The sequence below is a fragment of the Triturus cristatus genome, chromosome 1_1 (assembly GCF_964204655.1).
Source record: "Triturus cristatus chromosome 1_1, aTriCri1.1, whole genome shotgun sequence".
In the NCBI taxonomy this organism is placed as follows: Eukaryota; Metazoa; Chordata; class Amphibia; order Caudata; family Salamandridae; genus Triturus; species Triturus cristatus.
In genome coordinates, this window is record NC_140579.1 from 125,526,493 (window position 1) to 125,553,960 (window position 27,468).

A 27,468-nucleotide genomic window follows, 5' to 3' on the forward strand; every position below is an offset into this window, starting at 1 on the left:
TGAGTGCAGAAAACTCAGAAATAGTCATTGACATTCACGTCATTGACCAGGAGGTGGACACCTTACTCAGCGGACACGCAGCCGAAGACCTCGGGCTGATCGTATTCCTCAGGAAGATCCAGGACAAGCAAGCCGAAGACCTGCTGGATACGTTCAAAGGCCTCTTCTCAGGGCTAGGGAAGATTAAGAGGCCACCGATACACCTTCACATCGACCCCGCAGTGGCACCGTCAGCCCTCAGGCACAGGCGGATACCGTTCCACCTACGGTCGCTGGTGGAGGAAGAACTCCAGAGGTTGGAAGAGCAAGGAGTGATCGAGAGGGTGACCGGACCCACACCGTGGGTATCACCCATGGTGATCGCGGAGAAAACACGTCAGCCGGGGAAAATCCATTTGTGCATAGACATGCGGCTTCCGAACACAGCTATCAAGCGCGAGAGACACATCACACCGACTATGGATGACATTGTGTCTGATCTAAACGGAGCTCGGTGGTTCTCCAAACTGGACTTGAACGCGGGATACCACCAGCTCACCTTGGCAAAGGAAAGCCGATACATTACTACGTTCAGCACGCACCTAGGACTAAAGCGATACAAACGCCTGAATTTCGGGATCTCCTCGGCAGCAGAGATCTTCCAAAACACCATCAAGGACATCCTGCTCGGGCTACCTGGTGTCTTAAACGTGAGTGACGACATCCTCATCTACTCCAAGACGGTGGAAGAACACTACAGGCACGTCCGAGCCACACTATCACGGCTGCAAGAACAGGGTGTCACCCTGCACCGGGAGAAGTGCCAACTATTTCGACAAACCATCGAATTCTTCGGCTACGTCTTCACCAAAGAAGGCATCCAAGTGGATCCCCGGAAGTCCCATGCCATCAAAGCGGCCGCAGCTCCGGTGTCAGTGGCTGAGGTCCGCAGCTTCCTGGGGATGGCCACTTACTGTGGGCGGTTCATCCCGAATTTGGCCACTCTAGCCGAACCTCTCAGACACCTCACCAAAACCGATGTAATGTGGCGATGGACAGATGCAGAGGAGGAAGCGTTTGAGGCAATCAAGAAAGCTCTCTTGGATCAGACCACGCTGGTCTACTTTGACCCGAGCAAGAAGACTGAAGTCCTAGTAGACGCAAGTCCGGTAGGGCTAGGGGCGGTCCTAATGCAAGAGCAGGAACCGGGGCAATGGGCAGCCCAGGCATATGCCAGCAAGGCCCCCACGGACACGGAGAGGCGCTATTCCCAAATTGAGCGCGAGGCCCTAGCGATTCGTTGGAGCTGCCGTCACTTTCATCTGTACGTGTGCGGACACCCATTCACGGTGGTGATGGACCACCAGCCGCTAGTGCCACTATTCCGAGGAACGGCGCCACACCCACACCCACGAATAGAATGATGGGCCATCAACCTTCAACAGTACCACCTCACTGTGGTATACAGGCCAGGGGCCAAAAACCCAGCAGACTTTCTCTCCCGACACCCCGAGACCCATAGCAAACCGATACCGATGGATGGAGAGAAGGAGGCTGAAGGCCATCTAGACATGGTAGCTGCCCTGGCGTGCCCCCAGGCCTTGACGCTAAAAGAAATCGTGGAGGTGGCCGAGCAAGACCCGGTGCTAAGCAAGGTCAAGGACACCATACTCGCAGGAACCTGGCAGCATTTTCTCCAGGCAGCGAACTCATGGTCTCATGAAGGGAGAGACGACCTCCAACACATGTGGAGAGTGCGTCATGAGCTAAGCGTGACTAGAGGAGGGCTCGTCATACGAGGATCCAGAATCGTCATCCCGGCTGCCCTCCGGACCAGGGCCACGCAACTGGCGCACAAAGGACACCAGGGAACAGAGAGAATGAAGGCTCGGATGAGGGAGAAAGTATGGTTCCCGAGCATGGACACCTACGTAGACGACGCGGTTCGCAGCTGCCAGTCGTGCCAGTTGACCAGTGGAGCCCAACCGCCGGCTCCTATCATCACTGAGGAGCATGGGAGAGGCCCATGGGAGAAAATCAGTGTAGGCTTCGGGAGCCTACCTGACGGACGAGTCACGCTAGTGATCATTGACAGCTACTCGAAGTACCCACTAGCTGAAGCGTTGCCGTCCACAGCCTTATTTGTGCATCTTTGCAGCAAGTGCTGCCTTAGCACTTTCCAAGATGAGGTGATCAAGGAGAACAAAGCTGCGCTGTTGTTGCTGCACTTAGGGAACATTTCAGCTCTCCTACCTCAGGCACTAGAAGCATCAAAACTCCTCTACTCCTCTAAGTTTCTCGCTTATTCGAGGGACAGGACCAAAAAGTGCCAGCCATGTCCCTTGACCCCAGCCTCAATGTAGTTTTCAGAGCGAATTCTGGTGCTAGAGATGTTGCGCACAGTGTTTCCTTGTACCTCGCTTCTGCAGTGGAATTAAGATAGCAATACCATGGTCTGCTCCTGCGCTCCCGCTGCTGCTGTGTGTCTTAGATAACAATACCATGGTCTGCTTCTGTGCTCCCACTGCTGCCGTGCGCCTAAGATAGCAATACCATGGACTGCTACTGCGCTCCCGCTCCCGCCGTGTGCCTAGGATAACAATACCATGGACAGCTCCTGCGCTCCTGCTGCTGCCGTGCGCCTAAGATAGCAATACCATGGTCTGCTCCTGCGCTCCCGCTGCTGCCGTGTGCCTAAGATAGCAATACCATGGTCTGCTCCTGCGCTCCTGCTGCTGCCGTGCGCCTAAGATAACAATACCATGGTCTGCTCCTGCGCTCCCGCTGCTGTGCACCTAAGATAACAATACCATGGTCTGCTCCTGCGCTCCCGCTGCTGCCGTGTGCCTAGGATAACAATACCATGGTCTGCTCCTGCGCTCTCGCTGCTGCTGTGTGCCTTAGATAACAATACCATGGTCTGCTTCTACGCTCCTGCTACTGCCGTGTGCCTAAGATAACAATACCATGGTCTGCTCCTGCGCTCTCGCTGCTGCTGTGTGCCTAGGATAACAATACCATGGTCTGCTCCTGCGCTCCTGCTGCTGCCGTGTGGCTAGGATAACAATACCATGGTCTGCTCCTGCGCTCCAGCTGCTGCTGTGCACCTAGGATAACAATACCATGGACAGCTCCTGCGCTCCTGCTGCTGCCGTGCGCCTAAGATAATAATACCATGGACAGCTCCTGCGCTCCCGCTGCTGCTGTGCACCTAAGATAACAATACCATGGACAGCTCCTGCTGCTGCCGTGCACCTAAGATAACAATACCATGGTCTGCTCCTGCGCTCCCGCTGCTGTGCACCTAAGATAACAATACCATGGACTGCTCCTGCGCTCCCGCTGCTGCCATGTGCCTAGGATAACAATACCATGGTCTGCTCCTGCGCTCCAGCTGCTGCTATGCGCCTAAGATAACAATACCATGGTCTGCTCCTGCGCTCCCGCCGTGTGCCTAGGATAACAATACCATGGACAGCTCCTGCGCTCCTGCTGCTGCCGTGCACCTAAGATAACAATACCATGGTCTGCTCCTGCACTCCCGCTGCTGCCGTGTGCCTAGGATAACAATACCATGGTCTGCTCCTGCGCTCTCGCTGCTGCTGTGTGCCTTAGATAACAATACCATGGTCTGCTTCTACGCTCCTGCTGCTGCCGTGTGCCTAAGATAACAATACCATGGTCTGCTCCTGCGCTCTCGCTGCTGCTGTGTGCCTTAGATAACAATACCATGGTCTGCTCCTGCGCTCCCGCTGCTGCCGTGTGCCTAGGATAACAATACCATGGTCTGCTCCTGCGCTCCCGCTGCTGCCGTGTGCCTAGGATAACAATACCATGGTCTGCTCCTGCGCTCCAGCTGCTGCTGTGCGCCTAGGATAACAATACCATGGACAGCTCCTGCGCTCCTGCTGCTGCCGTGCGCCTAAGATAACAATACCATGGACTGCTCCTGCGCTCCCGCTGCTGCCATGTGCCTAGGATAACAATACCATGGTCTGCTCCTGCGCTCCAGCTGCTGCTATGCGCCTAAGATAACAATACCATGGACTGCTCCTGCGCTCCCGCCGTGTGCCTAGGATAACAATACCATGGACAGCTCCTGCGCTCCTGCTGCTGCTGTGCACCTAAGATAACAATACCATGGTCTGCTCCTGCGCTCCCGCTGCTGCTGTGTGCCTAGGATAACAATACCATGGACTGCTCCTGCGCTCCCGCCGTGTGCCTAGGATAACAATACCATGGTCTGCTCCTGCGCTCCTGCTGCTGCTGTGCACCTAAGATAACAATACCATGGTCTGCTCCTGCGCTCCCGCTGCTGCCGTGTGCCTAGGATAACAATACCATGGTCTGCTCCTGCGCTCTCGCTGCTGCTGTGTGCCTTAGATAACAATACCATGGACAGCTCCTGCGCTCCTGCTGCTGCCGTGCACCTAAGATAACAATACCATGGTCTGCTCCTGCACTCCCGCTGCTGCCGTGTGCCTAGGATAACAATACCATGGTCTGCTCCTGCGCTCTCGCTGCTGCTGTGTGCCTTAGATAACAATACCATGGTCTGCTTCTACGCTCCTGCTGCTGCCGTGTGCCTAAGATAACAATACCATGGTCTGCTCCTGCGCTCTCGCTGCTGCTGTGTGCCTTAGATAACAATACCATGGTCTGCTCCTGCGCTCCCGCTGCTGCCGTGTGCCTAGGATAACAATACCATGGTCTGCTCCTGCGCTCCCGCTGCTGCCGTGTGCCTAGGATAACAATACCATGGTCTGCTCCTGCGCTCCAGCTGCTGCTGTGCGCCTAGGATAACAATACCATGGTCTGCTCCTGCGCTCCCGCTGCTGTGCACCTAAGATAACAATACCATGGACTGCTCCTGCGCTCCCGCTGCTGCCATGTGCCTAGGATAACAATACCATGGTCTGCTCCTGCGCTCCAGCTGCTGCTATGCGCCTAAGATAACAATACCATGGACTGCTCCTGCGCTCCCGCCGTGTGCCTAGGATAACAATACCATGGACAGCTCCTGCGCTCCTGCTGCTGCTGTGCACCTAAGATAACAATACCATGGTCTGCTCCTGCGCTCCCGCTGCTGCCGTGTGCCTAGGATAACAATACCATGGTCTGCTCCTGCGCTCTCGCTGCTGCTGTGTGCCTTAGATAACAATACCATGGTCTGCTTCTACGCTCCTGCTGCTGCCGTGTGCCTAAGATAACAATACCATGGTCTGCTCCTGCGCTCTCGCTGCTGCTGTGTGCCTTAGATAACAATACCATGGTCTGCTCCTGCGCTCCCGCTGCTGCCGTGTGCCTAGGATAACAATACCATGGTCTGCTCCTGCGCTCCCGCTGCTGCCGTGTGCCTAGGATAACAATACCATGGTCTGCTCCTGCGCTCCAGCTGCTGCTGTGCGCCTAGGATAACAATACCATGGACAGCTCCTGCGCTCCTGCTGCTGCCGTGCGCCTAAGATAACAATACCATGGACAGCTCCTGCGCTCCAGCTGCTGCTGTGCACCTAAGATAACAATACCATGGACAGCTCCTGCTGCTGCCGTGCACCTAAGATAACAATACCATGGTCTGCTCCTGCGCTCCCGCTGCTGTGCACCTAAGATAACAATACCATGGACTGCTCCTGCGCTCCCGCTGCTGCCATGTGCCTAGGATAACAATACCATGGTCTGCTCCTGCGCTCCAGCTGCTGCTATGCGCCTAAGATAACAATAGCATGGACAGCTCCTGCGCTCCCGCTGCTGCTGTGTTCCTTAGATAAAAATACCATGGTCTGCTCCTGCGCTTCCGCTGCTGCTGTGTGCCTTAGATAACAATACCATGGTCTGCTTCTACGCTCCCGCTGCTGCTGTGTGCCTTAGATAACAATACCATGGTCTGCTCCTACGCTCCCGCTGCTGCCGTGTGCCTAGGATAACAATACCATGGTCTGCTCCTGCGCTCCAGCTGCTGCTGTGCGCCTAGGATAACAATACCATGGACAGCTCCTGCACTCCTGCTGCTGCCGTTCGCCTAAGATAACAATACCATGGACAGCTCCTGCGCTCCTGCTGCTGCTGTGTGTCTTAGATAACAATACCATGGTCTGCTTCTGTGCTCCCACTGCTGCCGTGCGCCTAAGATAGCAATACCATGGGCCGCTACTGCGCTCCCTCTGCTGCTGTGCGCCTAAGATAATACCATGGTCTGCTCCTGCGCTCCCACTGCTGCCGTGTGCCTAAGATAACAATACCATGGTCTGCTCCTGCGCTCCCGCTGCTGCCGTGTGCCTAGGATAACAATACCATGGTCTGCTCCTGCGCTCCCGCTGCTGCCGTGTGCCTAGGATAACAATACCATGGTCTGGTCCTGCGCTCCAGATGCTGCTGTGCGCCTAAGATAACAATACCATGGACTGCTCCTGCGCTCCCGCTGCTGCCGTGTGCCTAAGATAACAATACCATGGTCTGCTCCTGCGCTCCCGCTGCTGCCGTGTGCCTAAGATAACAATACCATGGTCTGCTCCTGCGCTCTTGCTGCTGCTGTGTGCCTTAGATAACAATACCATGGTCTGCTCCTGCGCTCCCGCTGCTGCCGTGTGCCTAGGATAACAATACCATGGTCTGCTCCTGCACTCCAGCTGCTGCTGTGCGCCTAAGATAACAATACCATGGACTGCTCCTGCGCTCCCGCCGTGTGCCTAGGATAACAATACCATGGACAGCTCCTGCGCTCCTGCTGCTGCCGTGCACCTAAGATAACAATACCATGGTCTGCTCCTGCGCTCCCGCTGCTGTGCACCTAAGATAACAATACCATGGACTGCTCCTGCGCTCCCGCTGCTGCCGTGTGCCTAGGATAACAATACCATGGACTGCTCCTGCGCTCCCGCTGCTGCCATGTGCCTAGGATAACAATACCATGGTCTGCTCCTGCGCTCCCTCTGCTGCCGTGTGCCTAAGATAACAATACCATGGACTGCTCCTGCGCTCCCGCTGCTGCTGTTCCCGTAATTCATCCAGGTGTGTGTCCTAGACTGGCTCTGCATCTGACAACCTGATGCCCAGATCCCTCTTGAACGGCTGCACCAGGCATCGGACACATTCAAGCTCCTTGGAACAGGGTCAGCATGCCTTCCCAGACACATCAGATGGGACATCAAAATGGACTTTATCCTCAGAGGTGTCCAGAACAGGGCAAAGATAGTTCCCTCCCTGCTCGCATCCTACACAAACCCTGCTCAGGAGTCCGATCTTAGCACCCTCAACTCTTACCACTTTATTGAACACCTAAACCCTGACTTAATCAGACCAACCAGGCACTCCTTCCCCATAACTTTTGGAATTTTTATTCAAACGTGCATCTCACCTTCAAACCCATGGCTTGTTGGTTTTCCTCTATCATGAATCACTTATATCTTTATCCTTTTTTGGTATCTTTCCACTCGCTTCTTGACTCGCAAAATCAACACCACTTACATCATCGCCAGCTTTATCACGGTTCTTGAGACAACATGGGGCAAACTTAGACTCTGGCTTCCTTTCTCTAAAGCAATTCAAACGATGATTCCTTAGTTATAGAACTGGGATTAGTTCTGCAAGTTAGCAAAGTATCAAAAGCACCTTGCACCAAGAAAACCCACTTTCCACTCCCCTGCTGGACAGATTGCCTCAATGTGACCATTGGACGGGTATGATAGTTCTCCTGTGCACAGTGCCATACCTAGACAAATACTCTTCAAACTCCTTGCTCACAAAGTGGGGCCCTTTATCTGAAATCAACACCTCTGACATCCCTTCCTACAACAACAAAGAAAGTCCTCTAAAAACAAACTCACATCCTAGATGCTAACTTCCCCATCATTCTCACTTCCAGCCTTTTTGTACAATAATCTACTAGGACCAGGGCATCAGCTTATTACTTTGGAATCATAGAAAAAGTGGCCCAGAACATCAATAGCCTGTCTCATACAGGGCCAGGGGACCTTTCACCAAAGAAAATTCTGTCACACACAGCTTACCTGACTTATCACTGCACCCACAAACAATACACTCTTCCTCATATATCTACACATTTATCAATGCCAGGCCACCAGTAAAACTCCCTGATGCGCCTCTTGACATTCAGACATGCTCCTCATGTGCCAAATTACAAATCCTCCTCCTTAACACAACAGGGGGAACTACTTTATCTTCCATGCATCAACATTACATCGCACTCGGTTAACTCCTCCGTGACTTTGAAAAACACATTCAAATCCGCATTAAGCTTGCATTCTTCTACTTACACCTTAGCCAATCAATCAATCAGAATCGCTGTATTGTCCTTCATCAGTTTCGCCAAGAGCACCTTAGTTATGGTGGACATTGTTTTTTTCCCTTCATTGTAAACTAGTACCTCCTCTATCGAGAATGCCACCTCGTTCCTCGTCCCCATTCTCACTAATCTGACCACAGCAAACTGGATAGACAGACAGTATGAAAATGGGTCTGCCAGGAACATATTTCACATAAAACTGATCTACCTGTAGCATAACAGCCAAGCATGCCAAATGAGCCATCAGTTATCTGCTGCCCGCAGGTGACAACGTGCCAACAAGCAGCTTGTGAACTGCCCTGAAATAAAAATTGTCTGAAATAATCTATAATCCATGTGCACCCAAAGAGCTATCCTTCTACGATGGAATAATTACACTCTGACTCCTTCAGTGTTCTGGACGCATACTACACCCTGGCCTGGGTAGGGAAGGTGGCCCTGCCTGGAGCCCTGGCCTGTGGGTTAGGGCACCTTGCTGTTTCATTGTCCAACAGGCCCCTGATTAGAGGGCGCGTCCAGGCACTATTTATTTACAAAGGTCCATATTCTATCTTGAATCCTATGTTTGTCAAAGAGACACATATCTCATACGGTGGGAGAGAGACGGGGTAGCGGTTGTGTGTGGTTGAGACTGGGCGACTGGAATGGGTGGGAGCGAGGGGCTGGATGGTGCAGAAGGTGTCATACTGCTACAACTGACATTTGTGATTTATGGTATGCTGTGATGTTGCTGGGTACTGGTGGTACTCACTGTGCTGGTGTGGGAACGTACCATTGTTGTCCTACTGCTACTGAATTTTTAAATTGCAAAAATCACAAATAAAGAATTAAAAAAGAGACCTATCCAGACTGGAAGCAGCCGTCTCACACTCTCTTGTCTTTGCAGACTCAGCTCCTGGGGACTCTTCGTCCAGCCAGTGCTCTGCTTGAAGGTAGGTGCCGGCCGCACTCCAAGGGACATAAGTTACTAAATTATAACAATAATCTTTTCATTTTATCAGCTTCAGTGTGTAAAATTATTACTAAAATATCTACTTGTGAAATGTGCACCTATGATTGTACGACAGTAAAGTTTGCCAACTGTATCCATTTGAGGGACTCCAGGCTTTTGATGAGAGTTTTGCCAGCAGATTTTGAGTCTCTGCTGTATACTTGTGAGCCCAAAGTGAACCCCATCTGCACACTCTAAAATCTTAACCCACAAACCGACGTATCGGATCCTTGAAAGGTTTACCCCACCCACGATACAAGGTCACTGGATACTTGTGAGCACCAAGTGAACTCCACTTCCACACTCTAAAATCTTACCCCACAAAGAGACGTATCTGATCATTGAAAAGTTCACCCCATCTGCGATCCAAGATCACATCGCATCCATACAGAAGCAGCTAAACCACAAAGACAATGTTTGGACAACAGCTACGTATTATGATATTAAGATTGCAAATCTTGTGGACTCGACACGCCATTACAGCTCAGAGAGTAGCTAACCCTGGTTCACTGTCCCAAGTGCCAAAGCCAGAGGATCCTTCAGTAATAATGTGACCTAAGATCACACAAGAGTATTAGACATCATCCTAACGGCAAAGTCCACATTTATCCAAGAGCCAATCGTGGGCTTTCCCCAGTGCCACTTGTGCGTTTTCAGGCAAATCAAATACCTTTCCACACCTCAAAGATCACCAGCCCCCCTCTGCAGAAACATGCAATACATTTCTCACTGAGAAGATGTACATAGTAAGAGAAGTTTAATCTGGACAGCACACTTCACAAAATACTCCCACACCTGGGACATTTCCAAACCTATCTCCACCAACTACCTCTGAGCACAAACTGCTTCACAGGTCCCATCCCAGAAAAAAATACCAAACACAAAGTTGTCCCCTTCCAAGACTTCCAGTGCAATCTGGTCACTGCCTCCCACAACCAAGAAATATCTTAAGAAATCCAACCTAGGCCCAGCCAACAACTGTCCCGTGTCCAACATCTCACGACAAGAAAAAGCCATTGAAAAAACTATGGCAGACCAACTTAAAACCATCATTGCCAGAAAGCTAAGAAAGGCTACTGTCGAGTAGTTTCCACTTTCCTGTAGGAACTGCCCGCTTGTTGAGCAACATAAACGTAGGGTTGGTGCTTGACTGATTTTGTGCACCCCTGCAGGATATGTTGTCTTACAGACCAGCTAGGCAGGTGGCAAATGGTGTTTGGCAACCACAGAACATGTCAACCTTGACTCCCCCTCCCTCCCCCTCCCCCCAGGAGCTGTAGGAAAAGACGGAGAACTCTTTTGCTCAGTCACCTGGGCTGCCTTGGAGAAATACCCAAGGAATACACAGAGGAGCGTTTTCAATATTTACTGAACCATTGTGATTCTTGTATAAGATATATGTGCTGTGATGATGAATAAACAAAAGCAGATGAGCGTGATTAGCAATATAGGGATCGTGAACAGAATGAACAGTTCCACCATCTTGCTAAAACGATGTATATATGCAAGCACATAAAAACAATATTTTTGCAGCGTGAATCTTTCTGGATTCACTATGCTGTGCATTATTCCGCGATCTTGTGGTTGGGTCCGGATTCGTAGTCTTTTCTCTGTTTTTTTTTTTTTTGTAGCCCAGGTGGGCGGCGACGACCCACCATTTGGTGCACCTCCCGTGACGTCGTCGTGCTTCCTGCGGAAGTCCCACCTTTGGGGCGCCATCTTCAGACTCTTTTTTCCGCCGTTGGGTCTGGATCGTCATCGGGAAGCTCCAGGATTTCAATCGAAGGAAGAAGAAGGAAAAGCGAATTTCGTCGATAGATAACTACGAAGAGATCACAGGAAAGGAATATATTACATCCGGAGCGCGAAGAAGGAAGAGTTCCGCCTTTTTCTTCGACGCCCTTGGAGAATGCGCACTCAGAGGCCCTGAGCGCAATGGACAAGACGCCATTCAAGTTCTGCCCTAACTGCCACCACAAGTTTGCGCAGAAGGACCAGCATCCGGTCTGCAATCTCTGCCTACCGGTCGACCACCTGAGCAAGGACTGCTGCGCCTGCTCAGCCTTCGCGCCGAAGACGCTCCGGGTGAGAGAACGTCAGAGAAGAGCCAACGCCAGCATGGAAGGCAAGGGTAAGGCCCCGTCGCTCTACGATCTGGACCTCTCGACAGACGATGAGGACAACGTCGCCGAGGGACCCGAAATCTTCACGGTCGTAGAGACCGACAAGAAAACTGAAGACGAGGTAGGAGAGTCGTCGAGTTCAAAACACCCGAAAATGCCTCGAAAACCTGAGGGTGACTCGAGAAAACCTGAGTCAAAGTCCACAAAGGGAGCCCCGGCGCCGAAAACTTCGACGACCAAGGGGGGAGCCATGGACAAGAGGCCGAGCGGATCCTTCGAAAAGGACTCCCTGGTGCGGAAAGACGCCGAAAGGCTTGGTTCGTCGAAGACAACCCATGAAACGGGGCGCTCGACGCAGAAGGACAAGCCGGCGTCGACGCAAGTTCCGTCGAAGAGGCCCACGGTCGACGCCGAAAGCATCTCCGTGATGGAGAAAAAGAAGAGGCGGCTCGAGGCCGAAATGGAGAGCATCCTTCAGAGGAAGAAGGAGTTCGACGCCAAGATGAAGGAATTCAAAATTCCAACGGCTCCGCCGACGAACGTCGTCGAAATCGAGGAGCAGAACGATTTCGACACCGAGGGGCTGCCGAGAGATCTCGAAGAGGAAGATGAGACCTATTATGAGGGCGAAGCCGAGGAAGACGACCAGCAGTCGTTCTACAGCTCGGCGCCATCAACCAGCCACGAGATAGAATGGCAGGATCTCAACACCGAAAACCCCGAGGAGCCCGTGGACACGTACCCTTCGAGGCCTTCGCCGCCCGACGACATCGGGGTGTACAATATGGTGGTCAGGAGCGCAGCTACAGCCTTCGGCGTGAAGCTGGACGAGGAGAGGCCGATAGCCGATTTCCTCCTCGAGACCCTGCTCCCCATCCAGACGAGGAGCCAATTCCTTCCCATGCTACAAAGTGTGATGAATCAGGGAAGAGAGGCCTTTAAGGAACCAGCGACTTGCCGTTCGATCACGCCCAGGACGGAGAAGAAGTATAAGCACTCTTCTCTGGACCCCCCTTACATCAAGGGTAGTATCACGGCCGACTCCATCATAGCTTCCACGGCCAGGAGAAGGGCCAACGTGCCAGCGACTTCGGGGCCACCACCCGATAAAGAAAGCAGGAGGATAGACCTCACAGGAAGAAAGGTCGAGAGGAACGCCGCAATGCACTGGCGCATGGCGAATTCCAATGCTCTTCTCAATAGACAACAGTACCAGCACTGGGACAAGATGGGGGATCTAGTAAAACACCTCCCCGAAGAATACCGACAAAGAGCCTCCCACCTGGTGGAAGAAGGAAAAAACATCGCCAACTCTTGTATTAAGACGGCGTTGGACGGGGCCGAGACTTCGGCCAGACTAATGGCCATAGGGGTCACCGAGCGAAGACATGCATGGCTAAGAATCTCTGGATTCAAACAAGAGGTGCAGAACAAAATTCTTAGCACCCCCTTCAACGGGGAAACACTGTTCGGAGCAACAGTAGACGAGAAACTCACCCAGCTGAAAAAAGAAAACGAGACGGCGAGGTCCATGGGGGCCCTACAGCTCAGGGGGATGAGGAGAGGCAATCCCTCTAGGAGACCCTACGGTCAGGGAGAAAGCCAGCAGGGAGCGTCGCACCAGACGTTCCAGCAGGGTCAGCAGGGGGATAGTCACGGACAACAAGGTCAACAGAAGCAAAACTGGCAGTACCAACCTCGGGGCCAGTCCTTTCGCGGGAGAGGGAACGGACGTGGCCAGAGGAGGAGAGGGGGGTGACCAACCCTCATCCAAGTGACTCAGCACGCAGGAGGATGCCTACCCACGACATACCCCCAAGGGTGAGGCGCAATACAGTAACATCAGGGGGGAGAGGAGAATCAAAAGCCTACGAGCATCCAACACCAGTAGGCGGAAGACTGAGTCTCTACCTTCAGGAGTGGCGACGTATAACCACAGACAAGTGGATACTGAACGTCATGCAATACGGATACTGCGTGGATTTGGAGAAAAGACCTCCAAACAGAAAACCAAAAAGAAGGCAGAGATTGGGTCAAGAACTTGCCCTACTCAGAGAAGAAACGCTGAAACTACTAGAAAAAAGAGCCATAGAGGCAGTGCCGTTCAGAGAACGGAACAAGGGGGTCTACTCGAACTACTTCGTGGTACCGAAAGTAGACGGAAACCTCAGACCCATCCTGGACCTGCGATACCTAAACAAATTCATCAGAACGCAGAAGTTCAAAAGGACTTCGCTGCAGGAGGTGCTGCCCCAAATAAGGGACGGGGACTTCATGGTCACCGTGGACCTCAAGGATGCCTACCTGCACATTCCAATAAACTGAAGACACAAGGGTCTTCTAAGGTTCAACATCAACCAGGAGCATTACCAGTTCACAACCCTGGCCTTCGGGCTAAAATCGGCGCCAAGGGTTTTTACGAAATGCCTGTCGGCAGTCGCAGCCCACCTACGAAGGGAGGGGATCCATGTCTACCCCTACCTAGACGACTGGCTGGTCAAGGCAAACACACGCGAGAAGTGCGAGAGACACGCAGCACGCGTGACAGACACTCTGACGAACCTGGGGTTCTCGATACACTGGGGGAAGTCATCGCTGGAACCAGAGCAGGTGAAGATTTTCCTGGGAGCAAAAATCAACACCCTAAACAGCACAGTGGTGCCCAGCGACAGGAGAACAGATGCCCTACTGAAGGAGACGCGTCTCTACCAGAAGGGGCGAGCTCTGACAGTGAGGTCAGTGAGCAAGATGATGGGGATGATGGCGTCGTGTATCCAGCTGGTGCCGAATGTACGCCTGCACATGAGACCATTCCAAGAATGGCTACAACAGCAATGGTCACAAGCAAGCGGAAGTTGGGAGGATCTAGTGGTTGTTACGCACGCAGTGCAGGAGGAGATGACTTGGTGGAACAGAGACAACATGACAGCAGGGAAGAGCCTGACACCACCAAACCCAACAATGACCATTACCACGGACGCATCTCAAAGGGGGTGGGGAGCGCACATGGACAATCTCAGAGTGAGGGGTCTGTGGGCTCCAGCAGATGCGGTGCGCCATATCAATTACCTCGAATTGAAAACCATCCTGCTAGCCCTGAAGGCATTCCAGAGACACCTGTACAACCAGAGGGTGTTGGTTCAAACAGACAACACCACGGCAATGTTCTATATCAACAAGCAGGGGGGGACTCAGTCGTTTCCCCTCTCCTCTCTGGCACAGGAGATTTGGAGATGGGCCATACCTCTGAGGATAGATCTACTGGCAATTCACCTTCCAGGGAAGGACAATGTGGAGGCAGACTGGCTAAGCAGGCAGACGTCGGCATCGCACGAGTGGGAGCTCAATGGCGAGGAAACGGAGAAGCTTTTCCAGAGATGGGGAACTCCCACAATAGACCTGTTTGCAACACGCCAAAATGCAAAATGCCAAAGCTTCGCGTCCAGGCAACCAGAACAGCAGTCCCTGGGGAATGCCCTATGGATAAGCTGGTCAAGGACATTTGCCTACGCCTTTCCACCGATACCCCTGTTGCACAGAGTGCTCGACAAATGCAGAACCAGCAACATGACACTGATCCTAGTGGCTCCGCAGTGGGCAAGGCAGACATCGTTCTCCCAAATTCAAGAAATGGCGCAAGGCAATCCCCACAGGTTCACGAGAAGAAGGGACCTGCTCTCCATGCAAAACGGAGAGGTCCTGCATCCGGAGCCAGAGAGCCTCAGCCTGGCGGCATGGCTCCTGAAGACCTAGAGTTCGCTCACCTTAGATTGCCTCCAAGCACTATGCGGGTGCTGCGGGAGGCAAGAAAACCAACTACACGCAAATGCTACAGCGCGAAATGGCAGAGATTTACTATGTGGTGCAGGAAGAATGGGCTGCAAAATACAATGACAAGGGACTCAACAGTACTGAGGTACCTCACACACCTTCTAAAGAGTAACCTCTGCTCGAGCTCCCTAAGGGTACACCTAGCAGCGATCGTAGCCTACACCAGAGGAGAGAAGGGTGGAAGTTTCTTCACATCGCAGGTTGTAAAGAGATTCATGGAAGGAGCCATAAGAATTGCTCCTCCTAAAAGGTTGTGTAACGCCCTGAACGTCTCAGGATCGTTTAACAGACACGATAATGAGAACGCAACCACTTGTGAAGGTTTAGTTAATTTAATGAAGGCAAAAATAATACAAGGAATAAACAAAGGTTATAGTCACTGGAATCCTCCAGGCTAAGTACGTTACCAGCCCACAGCACGGATGGTCCTAGCCGTCCTCTGCATATACGCCGATCCCGGCGTATGCCAACAGAGGGCAGAAATGAAATGGCCGACAATGCCAATCGGTAGGCTGTGAGGGGCACGAAGAGTGTTGGGGAGAATCGAGGAGTCAGGGAAACACCCAGCCGGGGTCTCTACCTGAAGGGAGCAGCCGCTCAACCTCTTCCTCAGACTGCACCGGGACGCGGAGTCACCTCCTGGTGATGCGTCACCGATACCCCAATCACAAGCAAAGAAGACTGAACCGAGAGCAGCCGCTCGATCGATCCTGTGGACTTCCGAGTCTGTAACGCGGCAAACACCTCCTGGTGTGCATTACAGCTGGCAGTCCCTGTATCTCTGGTCGGGCTGGGAGTTACGACTCCAACCAGCAAAAGCGCCACTGCGCTTTGACTCAGCCGAGTCAAAAAGCGAAGCTCAATGGTTATCCGGTAGAGCTTCCGGGTCCTTCACAGGTGACGATGGGGCAAGACACGGCCCAGGGAGTAACGACTCGACCTACCTCCGTTCTTGCCTTACTGGAGCACCACTCCGGAACACTGCTCTTCACTAAGCAGGTACGTCGGTGTAAACACAATATCCGACAGCGTTGTACCTCCCGGTTCCTCCCTTTATAGGGCGTGTTTTCCTTGAGTTATGTAACAGCTCTCCTGTTTACATAAGGGCGTGTTTTCCTTGAGTTATGTAACAGCTCTCCTGTTTACATAAGGGCGTGTTTTCCTTGAGTTATGTAACAGCTCTCCTGTTTACATAACCTCTCAACCGCTAAGCATCCTGGGAGATGTAGTCCGTTTTCGCTGGTTACCGTTTTCCTCCCCTCGCATGACAGGAATTCTTGACAGGTTGCCGCCGCCAGCATGGAATCTCAACGTGGTACTGACGGAGCTCATGAAGGCACCGTTTGAACCCATTCACAAGGCCTCACTGCAAATGTTGACTATGAAAACGGCCTTTCTGGTAGCCATAACCTCGCTACGCAGGGTGAGCGAGCTTCAAGCGCTAACGCTACAGGAACCCTACATTCAGATTCACAAGGACAGGGTGGTCCTGAGAACAGACCCACACTTCATGCCCAAGGTGGTGTCGGCGTTCCACATGAACCAGAGTATTCAGATACCGAGTTTCTTCCAAAACACGACTTCAAACGCAGAAAAGGCTCTACACACGCTTGACGCTAGAAGAGCGGGGATGCACTACATTGAGAGGACCAAGGAACTCAGAAAATCAAAGCAGTTGTTTGTGTCCTTTGCTACTAGCTTCATGGGTAGACCAGTGACTAAGGGCACCATCGCTAGATGGATTGCCCTCACTATTCAATTCTGCCACAAACAGGCTGGACAGGAGCTAGCGGAGGGGCCTCAGGCTCACTCCACAAGGAAGAAGGGGGCAACCGTTGCCTTTCTGGCGAACACGCCCATTCAGGACATATGTCTAGCGGCAACTTGGGCATCTGTGCACACGTTCACAAAACACTACTGCGTGGACATTCAGATGAACAAGGAAGCACAAGTTGGACAGAAGGTGCTTCAACACATTTTCAACGACCAACGCTCATCTACCACCCAGCCGCCACAAAATTAGGAAAACCGCTACAAAGTCTATGCACAGCATAGTGAATCCAGAAAGATTCACGCTGCAAAACGAATAGTTTCTTACCTGTCGGTGTAGTTTTGCAGCTTGAAGATCTTTCTGGATTCACTAGCGAACCCACCCACCTCTGCCAGGAAGATGAGGCTTGAGGAAGAGGGGGTAAAATAAAGAAGATCAGAAGGAATGAAAACGTACAGAAAAATGGACATAAAGGATTAATCAATCGCCTAGGGTTAAAGAAAAAAAAAAAAACGGGAGGAAAAAAGAACCCGAAGATGGCGCCCGAAAGGTGGGACTTCCGCAGGAAGCACGACGTCACGGGAGGTGCACCAAATGGTGGGTCGTCGCCGCCCACCTGGGCTACAAAAAAAAAACAAAGAAAAGACTACGAATCCGGACCAAACCACAAGATCGCGGAATAATGCACAGCATAGTGAATCCAGAAAGATCTTCAAGCTGCAAAACTACACCGACAGGTAAGAAACTATTCGGTATATATAGCGCTTTCCGACTATGCGTTCCCTAACCTAAATGTCTAGGGTGTGTGTGTGCATTCGTTCTGCCAAGAATCCCCCATTGGATGATCCAACCCCCATCACCTGAAGAGAAAGAATGTAGGTCCCTCCCAGAGGGATCAGCAAGCAGCGGGGCTGAGGTTTCAGCGTGTAGTGACCCAGCAATGACAGCAAGTGCTTCTCTTCCCCAACCCGGACATGCTTGTTTATTTATAACAAAGGGCAACCTTGCTCCGAGCCGAGACCTTAGTCAGGCCGACACTGTTATGATATATTGGTAGCTGCATCGCCTTATGGATGAAAACAAATACTGACATTTGCACAATGTGTGTCAAGGCCTTGTACGTGATGTTCAAGGTGTCGTGATAATGTTTTTACTAAGTGGAATTTGTAAGCAATGTAGTTTCAGAGAAACTAATCCTACATTGTCACGCACGCAAATGTGTGTCAAAAGTCTTTGTGCGAAAGTGAAGGCAACTTAGGAAAGGTGCACATGGTAAAAATGGCAGCGTTTCTCCCCGGGTCTAACTTAGACACATGACACTACTGGTCAAATAATAATTCCCATTCAGGTCCAGTTTTAGATTCAAAATGATTCCCTTGAAGGTTCTCGACAACAAGCACCACATCCTCGACAGAGGCAGTCCCTGCCTGATGGTGTTAGCTGATGTCTTAACTACTTTTGGCAACGGCAGGCTACTTAAGACTCTGGAACAGCCCATGGGTTTCTGAGAATGTTCAGGCACTAGTTTACATATGTCCTGAACAACAGAGCCTTGCGATGTCACTCAGTCACCAGACCTCAGGCATACATCAGATAGAGCGCAGTGTGCCTCAGTGCTCCATCCTAGCTCCCACAAGATCTTCACTGAGGCCCCAGGACTGATCATGAAGGACTTATGTGACTGAGCACCAACATCCTAACAATGGACAATTGTATCTTCAAATATCAACATTATAAGACATCGCAACGCTGGACAACCTCGCCTTACATTGCATCAAACTGAATTCCTCTTCCTATCTCCATCCCTCTGCAGAAGCTCGACCCAACGATTCTGAACTCATGGAAGCCAATGGGACCTTCACCTCATCCTCCACTATCGCCAAGCCCGGAGGGGACACACTAGCTTTGTCCTTCACACTCATTCTGCGCATTAACAGAATGGCCAAAGCAGACCGCTTTTATCTCTATGCCCTGAAGAGCATCTTCCACCTCACCCAGCCAGACCCCTGTGAACCTCCGTGCTCTCACTAGGCGTATCCAGAATGGACTTTGGCAACACTGATCTTGCCACGTCCCTCTATAGACCCGATGAAAGCGTTATCCACTCTGCAGTTTGGTTAATCACTCAGCAAACAAGAACAATAAACAGAGTTTAATTCAAAAGATGCTGCCTCATCCACAAGGCGTTCTACAATAATAACCAACCTTACCTTGCAGAACTTCTGACTCTTGCTGGTAGCTTAAGAGGACTAAGATGCGTAACGAAACTTGAGGGGGTCCCGCTGCAAGGTTTATGGAGGGGCTCCCCTCTGGACTCAATCAGGAGCACTCAGGCCAGTGTACTCTGCTGACGGGGCCCCTGGAGCTCTGCCCCCCACACCACGGGGGCCTATGTTACGCCACTGTCCACTCCTAAGTAATCCTTCTCAGTGGCAGCAGCATCAGCCTGGAACTTGCTACCCACTGACCTAAGGAAATTAACTCCAATCATCGGTTTTAGGGAAACACTTCAATGCAAAGGTATTAAAACAATTCCTCAACTACCATAAACTCCAAAGAACTCAACCCACCTTTAGGGATCACTCTCCGATGTTGACGTCCTACTAAATACTTCTAATCACAGATTCCTCAACTTTGCTATATCTACCAGGCACCAGTCTAGAGCAAGAGATGTTTTCCATTAATGTTCCTGCACACCAGTAGGTGGCGCTGAACTGCAGTGATGGAGTGAAGCTGCATATAAACGCCACCCCTGCGTGCTGACGTCAGCTCCTTTCTTTCTGCATGCCTCTACGCAGCTCTAGAAGTGCTCTCTCCACCCTGTCAAATTCTTATTGTGACCGTGTGATATGGAAATTCTCCCCACTAAAAACAACAAGATTTAAACCATGCTGAGACTGCAGGAAGCAGATGTCGGTCATGACACCACGTGATGTACGCTAGTGGTGCTTGAGCTCTGTTCACGACTCGAATTCGGCAATTAAAGTGCCTTCATGCACGCAAAACTGATCCGAGACCGAGAGGTGAAGCTCTCTCTCATCCGAACATAAGAAGAGATTGTGGTCAACGCACACATCTCGTTCCCTTTGAAAGTCACCTGCGGTCCCAGTCAAGAGTCTGCAGCTCCTGACTGAAGTCTTCTGGTAAGGCTTTAGTCGAGGAGGTGCCATTATCCAGGAACGTGAAGCAGGGCTCGATCTCATCCCACCATTCGATGTCCACTGAGAGGGCGTGAGGGATTCAAGCTGAAGATCTCAACCCTCTGCTGTGGCCAGAATGTAACCTGGTCCTGAAGTTGGTCCAGAACTCCAGATGCGTCCCTGGGCGTCAATGACACTGCAGCAAATAGTGCCCTTCAAAGAAGCCATACTGCAAATTTTTCATGCTCTTTCTGGCATGGCTTCGGGCCCCGCAGAGCCACATGGGTCCTCCGTCTCGCATCTGCCAGCTGGTCTATCCTCGACTGCTCCCTTCAGACCAATTCCTGGGTCCGCTCCAACGCCAGTGCAGACTTTAACTCTGGCACCAAGGTTCAGCTCCTTCCCTGCCGATGCTGACTCCGGCCCAAGATCCAGTCTCGATGCCAACCTCTGATCTCGAACCAACGTGAGCCCTCTCCACTCTATGAGATTACAGAGTGTCGGAAATTGGGATCGCTATCAGTACGGAAGGCAGGCAAAAATGAACGAGGGGAGGAGTGATAGGGTTCCACACGTTTATTTAATTATATACATATCACAATGTTTTGATGGCAGGTTTCCTGATTGGGATGATCCCGTCTTCACCAGGACTCTTCTTGAGCGTGGGGAGTTCGGTCTTGGTTCCACCCTCTTCCCAGGAGTCAGTATCGGTTATGGAATACTCTGGATACAAATAAAAGGAAAAGAAAACAATGTCGGGGTCAGTGGTTAGGAAGGATATACTTCCAAATTCAGGGAAACAGGAGTGAGGGAAGTAGTCACCGCTAATCCAACACCACGTGGACCCTGTCGTGACCTCCCTCTATATTGCAGCCAACCCTTTCCCGTGCCCAATGAACCCCTGGAATCTCGCACGTACCTTGGCAAGCCACCCCCCTCCTGGAGGATGGCTGGGCGAGACTCGGTCCGGTTGGCATCCCGGTTTGGCGCCCTCGTCTGCGGCTACGCTTCTTGATTTAGTGTCTTCCTTCACAACAGCTCCTGCGGTTTCCTCCGGTATCCCGCTTCCGTCTTCTTTGGCTGCCCACGCCACGGACTCTTCGGGGACTCCAGCTTCCGTCATTGGCCCAAGACCCGGCCTCCTTGTGTCGCCCGCCTTCTCCTCCGATAGGCCAGTTTCTGGCAGCGTCATAGGCCACGCCCCCAAGGATTCTTCTTGGTGTTTCCTTTTAAAGGGGTCCAGACCTGCCTGCACAGAGGGCGATATGATGCCTGTAAGTGTCCTGTCTGTGTCAAAGGGCAACAAGGTCCGTAGTTCATCATCGGATTCATGACACAGCAGTTCAGCCGATCATTCTTCAGCCGACACCAATCCTAGACCTCTGCCAGAACGCCAGTACTACCCAAGTCTAGAAACTTTCTTTGGATCTGATTCTGATGCACTTTAGGAAATACCAAATGCTCCTCATGACACTGAATATGATGAGGAGAGGTATAATTTACTTACCCATCATTGCACTAATGATGGCTTCTAATTAGACTTACAAAATGCCAGAGGGGCTGATGCATCCCCTGAAACAGAGCTGGACTCTTTACTTGGGCCACCAGCACCTCATGCAGTAGTGATACGAAGGGTGTAAGTACTAGACTTTCAGTGGTGGAACAAAGAGTCAAAACTAATTGATGCTTTTGGAGAGAACATGATGTCCTAGACCATCTTTGCCCTCCGAGCTCTCAACACAGTAAGCCTCGTGGGTGGGGACACCCATGCTTTGGGGGACCTGGCCAGCAAGATCTTACCAGCTGTCCGGAAGACCTCAGAACTTAGTTGGCCAACGTGATACAAGATGTCCAGGACATGGCCTAGTATGTTCTGCATGCTGGCCTGGGCACTGCACGGTGCATAGGTAAAGTTGTTGGCACCAGTGTCTTGCTTAGAAGGCACACCCCAGCGAGATCAATCAGGTTTTCAGGAGATGTACCAGCACCCCTAATGGATATGGCTTTTGATGTGTCTCGGTTCTTTGAAAGAAAGCTGTTTCGACACTAGTATAATTCAGATAGTCATGTCACAGCATGACCTTTGGGGCTCTTGTATCCAGCCAAACAGTTTCATGAACAGCAGAGAAATTCCAGAGGCTACGCTTGTGCCAGCCCTCACCACCTGTCCTGGAGGACAGAGCCAGTCCTTTTGGGGCAGAGGATGTGGTGGAGTCCGAGGCAGTTCCCCCAGGAAGAGCTGCAATCCTCCAGCTTCTCTTCCCTTGCTTCAGCAGCTACCAAGCTACTTTAATTTGCCCTCAAAGGTACATGCCCAGCTGCTGGGAGCCAGGATACGGCATCTTCTCCCTGGCTGGAGATCCATCACCCCTGATGGTGATGGATCCATCAGTAAGACAAGTGGGTCTTGCAAATTATCTAACAGGGCTACACCCTGCCTTTCATTTCCTCCCCTCCCCATCTTCAGCCAACACTAGAGTAACTTTCGAAGGATCACTCCGCAATCTTGTTGCAAAAAGTCAAACATCTCCTCACTAAAGGTGTCATTGAGCGGGTGCCGGATTCCGAGAAAGAGAAGGGGTGTGATTCACGCTGCTTCTTCATTCTGAAGAAAGACTGAAGCCTCAGGCTTATATTAGACTTTCGGCCACGGAGTACCTTTTTGGAGGAAGAGACATACAGAATCCTCATTCTTCACAGATTCTTTCTTTTCTGGACTCTGCTTGCTTCACACTTATCCCATCCCCTTTAGTAGTAAGATGGACCCTTTTATTATTTTTATGATTATTATTATTATTATTATTATTATTATTATGCAATTTATTGAGCGCACAAATACCCTTAGGTGTCTCTGCGCTTTTCCCACCCTTTCACTCCAGTTCCTCCCTATTTACTATTAAAATGTATACTTGCATGTGCAGAGACTTCACAGTTGGGGTGTAGAACCCTGGACATAGGCAGTGCAGAGTCATAAAACTCCACACACAGTTTGTGAATTGCTAATGTTTTGTTGTACTACAAAATGTACTACAAAGTGCAGATTGTGAATCGGGCCCTGAGTTTTTGAATACTGAAAAGTAGTAAACTTACTCAAAGTGTAAACTTACTCAAAAGTGTAAACTTACTCAAAAGTACAGAAGATCTTTAGGGTTTGTGTGCTGTTGAAGAAAGAAATCACCTGTTATCATTTTTTGCTCGGATTCTGGTATTGGGAATGGATGGATCCGTTCAAGCTTGTTACTCACAGCATCCCTGGGAGGCTTACACAGAGTACAAAGTAGAAGTGGAAGGCAAAGATTTTCAGTGATATTCAGTATATTCATGTTTGTTCTGCACTGTTACTTCTAATCGGTCTGCTGGGGCTCTTACTATAGAAACATCTGATCTTCAGTCTTTCTCTTACAGATCCAAGACCTGGGACTGGAGGCTCCCATCAGCATCTTCAGCCAGGAGAGAACATCCTTTGACAGAGACGAGGAATCCATCCCTTCGTTCCTGAATAAGGAGCATCTGCGCTGTTCCTTCTTGAGTCGGAGGACTTGCCTCTGTCGCCCTCTTCTGGCTTCCATGGGAACTTCAACTTTATTGTTATAATTGTGCCCTTGATTATAGAATGGTGGTGGGGAAAATAGTAATTGAGCACTCTGAGATTGTTTGAACAGAGGAAAATGTTATTTGTCATATAATTTGATTTATTTGCCTGGGAGTAATATATCATGGAATAACATATCATTCTTACTTTTAGTTTTAATTTTTGCGACTTATCAAACAGCAATATGTTATCATTTTGACTTTTCATTTCTATAACCAAGTTCATAAATCACTTTCAAGAAGCATCAGCTTTCCATATATTTCCCACAATGCCCTTCACTGTGTGTGCATCAGATTCCTTTATCTTGCAGATGTCTTTGAGTACTGAGACTGGAGGTATTTACAGAGAGGTGAACTGAGAGTGAGGGCTCTCTTGTCACAAAGCTCCTCTCCCAGTCTTAGTGGATATTTAAATTCAAATGTCATCAATAAACAAGCTGTAGATGCTGATTTGGGGGTCACAGGACACAGTCTTAGGGCTCCAAGAACAAATTTGAGAAGTTGTTAAATTGGTCAAAGGATAAAACAAAATGACCAGAGAATGGATTGTGCTTCTGTGTTGGCTTATCTGATGAGTGAATGATTGGCAGGGCCTCAATTGAGAAAGGTAAAACACACTTTTGTGTAAGTTAACTTTGTTTTTTTTCTATTCAGAAACTCAGAGTTAATATTAAGTTTACTACTGCAGAGATTCCACATTCTTGGTGGAGAACTCTGCACATAACAAGATGAGTAGCAAAAAATAGTGTAAGTTTACCTTTATGAATCTGGTATTCATGTTGCGCTTCACCAGAATTAGAAGGGTCTCTTGGTACTGGATGCAGTTTTCCCTAAATGCACCCTCTTATGGGGATATTTGACCACATTAGGTACAAATGGGTGCAAACACATCACAACTCTTAAAACATTTGTGCCAGTTGCTCTGTATGTTTGTGAACTCAGTGTACAGATCCAGCCTAAACATGAGTGATGGTCACTCATGTGTATGTGCAACCATCTGCAGGGTACATGTCAGAGCTGTACACCTGTGTGCAGGGCGGATAGTGTAGAAGCCATGCATCCATTTCAATGGTTCGATGGTGCCAGAGCCATACATGTTTATGCACAGAGGATAGTGTCAGAACCACACATCTGTGTGTAGGGTGAATAGTGTCAGAGCTGTACATCTACGATCAGGATGGATAGTGGTGGACCCATGGATTCATTTCCATGGTTCGATAAAGCCGGAAGAATACATCTTTGTGCACAGTAGGTAGTCTCAGACCAGTACATCTGTGTGCAGAGTGGATAGTGTCAGAGCCTTGCATCCGTGTGCAGAGTGGATAGTGTCAGAGACTTGTATCTGTGTGTAGAGTAGATAGTGGTAGAGTCGTACATCTGTGTGCAGAGTTTAGTGATCGAGCCATACATTCATTTCCATATTTCGATAATGCCGAAAGAATACTTCTGTGTGCAAAGTGGACAGTGTTGGAGCTGTACATCTGTGTAGAGTGGAGGGCACTGGGACCGTACAGTTGTATACAGAGGGGACAGTGTTGGAGCTGTACATGTGCAGAGTGGAGGGCATTGGGGCTGCACTGTTGTATACAGAGGGGACAGTGTTGGAGCTGTACATCTGTGCATAGTGGAGGGCATTGGGACCGCACAGTTGTATACAGAGGGGACAGTGTTGGAGTTGTACATCTGTGCAGAGTGGAGGGCATTGGGACCGTACAGTTGTATACAGAGGGGACAGTGTTGGAGCTGTAAATCAATGTAGAGTGAAGGGCACTGGGACCGTACAGTTGTATACAGCTCGAATAATGTTAGAGTTGTATGGAGCATGGCTACTGTTGGAACTGTGCATCCATGTGGGAACGGCACATTGGTAAGCAGAGGGGATAGTGTTGGGACCGTGCATCCGTATGCAGAGTGGATGGAGTCGGGAGCGTCCTCCTACTGAGGGAATAGGGTTGGGACCATGATCCATATGAAGAGTGGATGATATTACAATATGAGAGAAGTCTTTTGTTGTCGTTGCAGATCTGAGCCCCTGGCTCAGTTGCCTTCGGAATGGGGGAGGGGAGTGTCATACTGAATGGGTGTGTCTGTTGCTTATCATTTAGAGATGATATGATTGGTTTATGTGTCTTTGCACTATATTCTAAGCAGCTAATGTGGAATGTATAATTACCTTGCATTAAATGAAGCTTGTGATCTACTGACTGGTCGATCTGTAGCTCAGCTCAGGGGCTTTTCGTGGGATGTGCAGTGACCCTAGGTATCAACCTATGAGTGTAATTGAGATAAATAAAATTAATACAGTAACTGTTTGTCTTGCTCTCTTGTGTGCTTTGCAATTTATTTATTTCCATCTCTATCAAACTTCGTGACATTCTCTGTTAGCTTAAGGAACTGCCAAAGCCTATAGTTCCAGGGGCAGGAGGTGATGCATAGACCCGGTAAGAGGCTTGTGGTTATTGCCATAGACAGTGAGGCCTTGAGGGTCATTGGAAGGTCACGAGGTGTTCAGTTCCATGGGAGTGAACCTCTAGGGAGCCAGGGCCAGTTTAAACACTAGAACCTATTGTAGGTTCAGACCCTTGTTCAGACTCTTCTGTTGCACATGTTGGAACTTGGTCAAGTCATCTCAGTTCTATCCTCTCTCCTCCTGACATCTCTTGAAGCAGACCCCTTCAGACATATTTAATGTAACTATTCTATTTGTCTTTAAAAAAAGATTTAAGGTTCAATCCTTAATTCAAAGCGCACCCCAGTTTTTTTCTGGTTTTTTGCCTCTTATGACCGGTAGCAACAGATGGAGGTTTAACAACTCCCTTTTATGTGGCAATTTTTTTTGAACAGCAGTTGCTTTCCTCAGAATTTATGGACATTGAATGGATCCTTGGACTCTTCAGTTACATATATTTGGTGAACCAACAAAGCTTTCTCTGGAGATCAAACCAATTCAAAAGAAAGTAAAAGGTCTGAGGAACAAATCTTTAATAGTATTAAAAAATTAAAGCATACGTTTTTTTACCCCAGAAAACATCAGAATCACTAAATTATCCCAGTGTTTACTTGCTAGTTTAGATCAAGGCATTACTTGTGAGAAAATAATCTTTGCCAATGCATCTTCCAATTGTAGAAAAGCCCCGGGTCTGGATGGTTTTCCAGCCAGCGTAATTCACCATTTTTTAAAGTCCTTGGACCCAAACTGTTTGACTAGGATAAAGAAAGACTGGCTTAATCCCCAAATCTGGTCATTACACTACTCTTTGCAAAAATGATTACCCTACTTCAGTTATCAACGCTGATAGTAAAATGTTTGGCAAGATACTGGCAATGAAACTGAAATCTCTTTTACCTTAAACTATCAAAATTGAGCTGGTTGATTTTGCCAAGAGCAGACTTTCTTGCAATATAGGAGTATTCTTAAATGTCATAAGTAAAGCTTCTGTGCTTAATTCACCTTTTGCCGCTGTCACTTTAGATTCAAAGAAATCTTGGAAGGGATTTTTATCGTTACAATGGCATGGGTAGGAATCAACTTCTTTGTAAATGATTTCTTTATTATATTGTGATCTTAAAGCCTCAGTAATTTCTTCTTATTTCTAATTTATTTATCGCCTCTTTTATTTATGTTGTCACTTGAACCCTTGTTGGCCCAGTTTCCCGAACTGTTTGTACTGTTGGTGGATTTCAACCTAGGATCAAATGAAATCCCAATGCCAGCAAATTATTCTTTTCTTAAGGGT

The 27,468-nt window shown here is 49.7% G+C and overlaps 2 long non-coding RNA genes across 2 annotated transcripts in view; one reads left to right on the forward strand and one right to left on the reverse strand.

Moving 5' to 3' along the window:
- Positions 1-25,968, forward strand: part of LOC146869753 (uncharacterized) — a 41,154-nt gene extending 15,186 nt beyond the window's left edge. Inside the window, exons 2-3 of the long non-coding RNA XR_014981486.1 lie at positions 9,171-9,216; positions 23,546-25,968. This is a non-coding gene — a long non-coding RNA (uncharacterized LOC146869753). The remainder of the gene's footprint in view (positions 1-9,170; positions 9,217-23,545) is intronic.
- Positions 20,695-21,264, reverse strand: LOC146869754 (uncharacterized). Its single transcript, XR_014981485.1, has 2 exons — positions 21,060-21,264; positions 20,695-20,863 (listed from the first exon to the last, which is right to left on the reverse strand). It is a non-coding gene; the product is annotated as an uncharacterized LOC146869754 (long non-coding RNA).
- Positions 25,969-27,468: the final 1,500 nt, after the last annotated feature.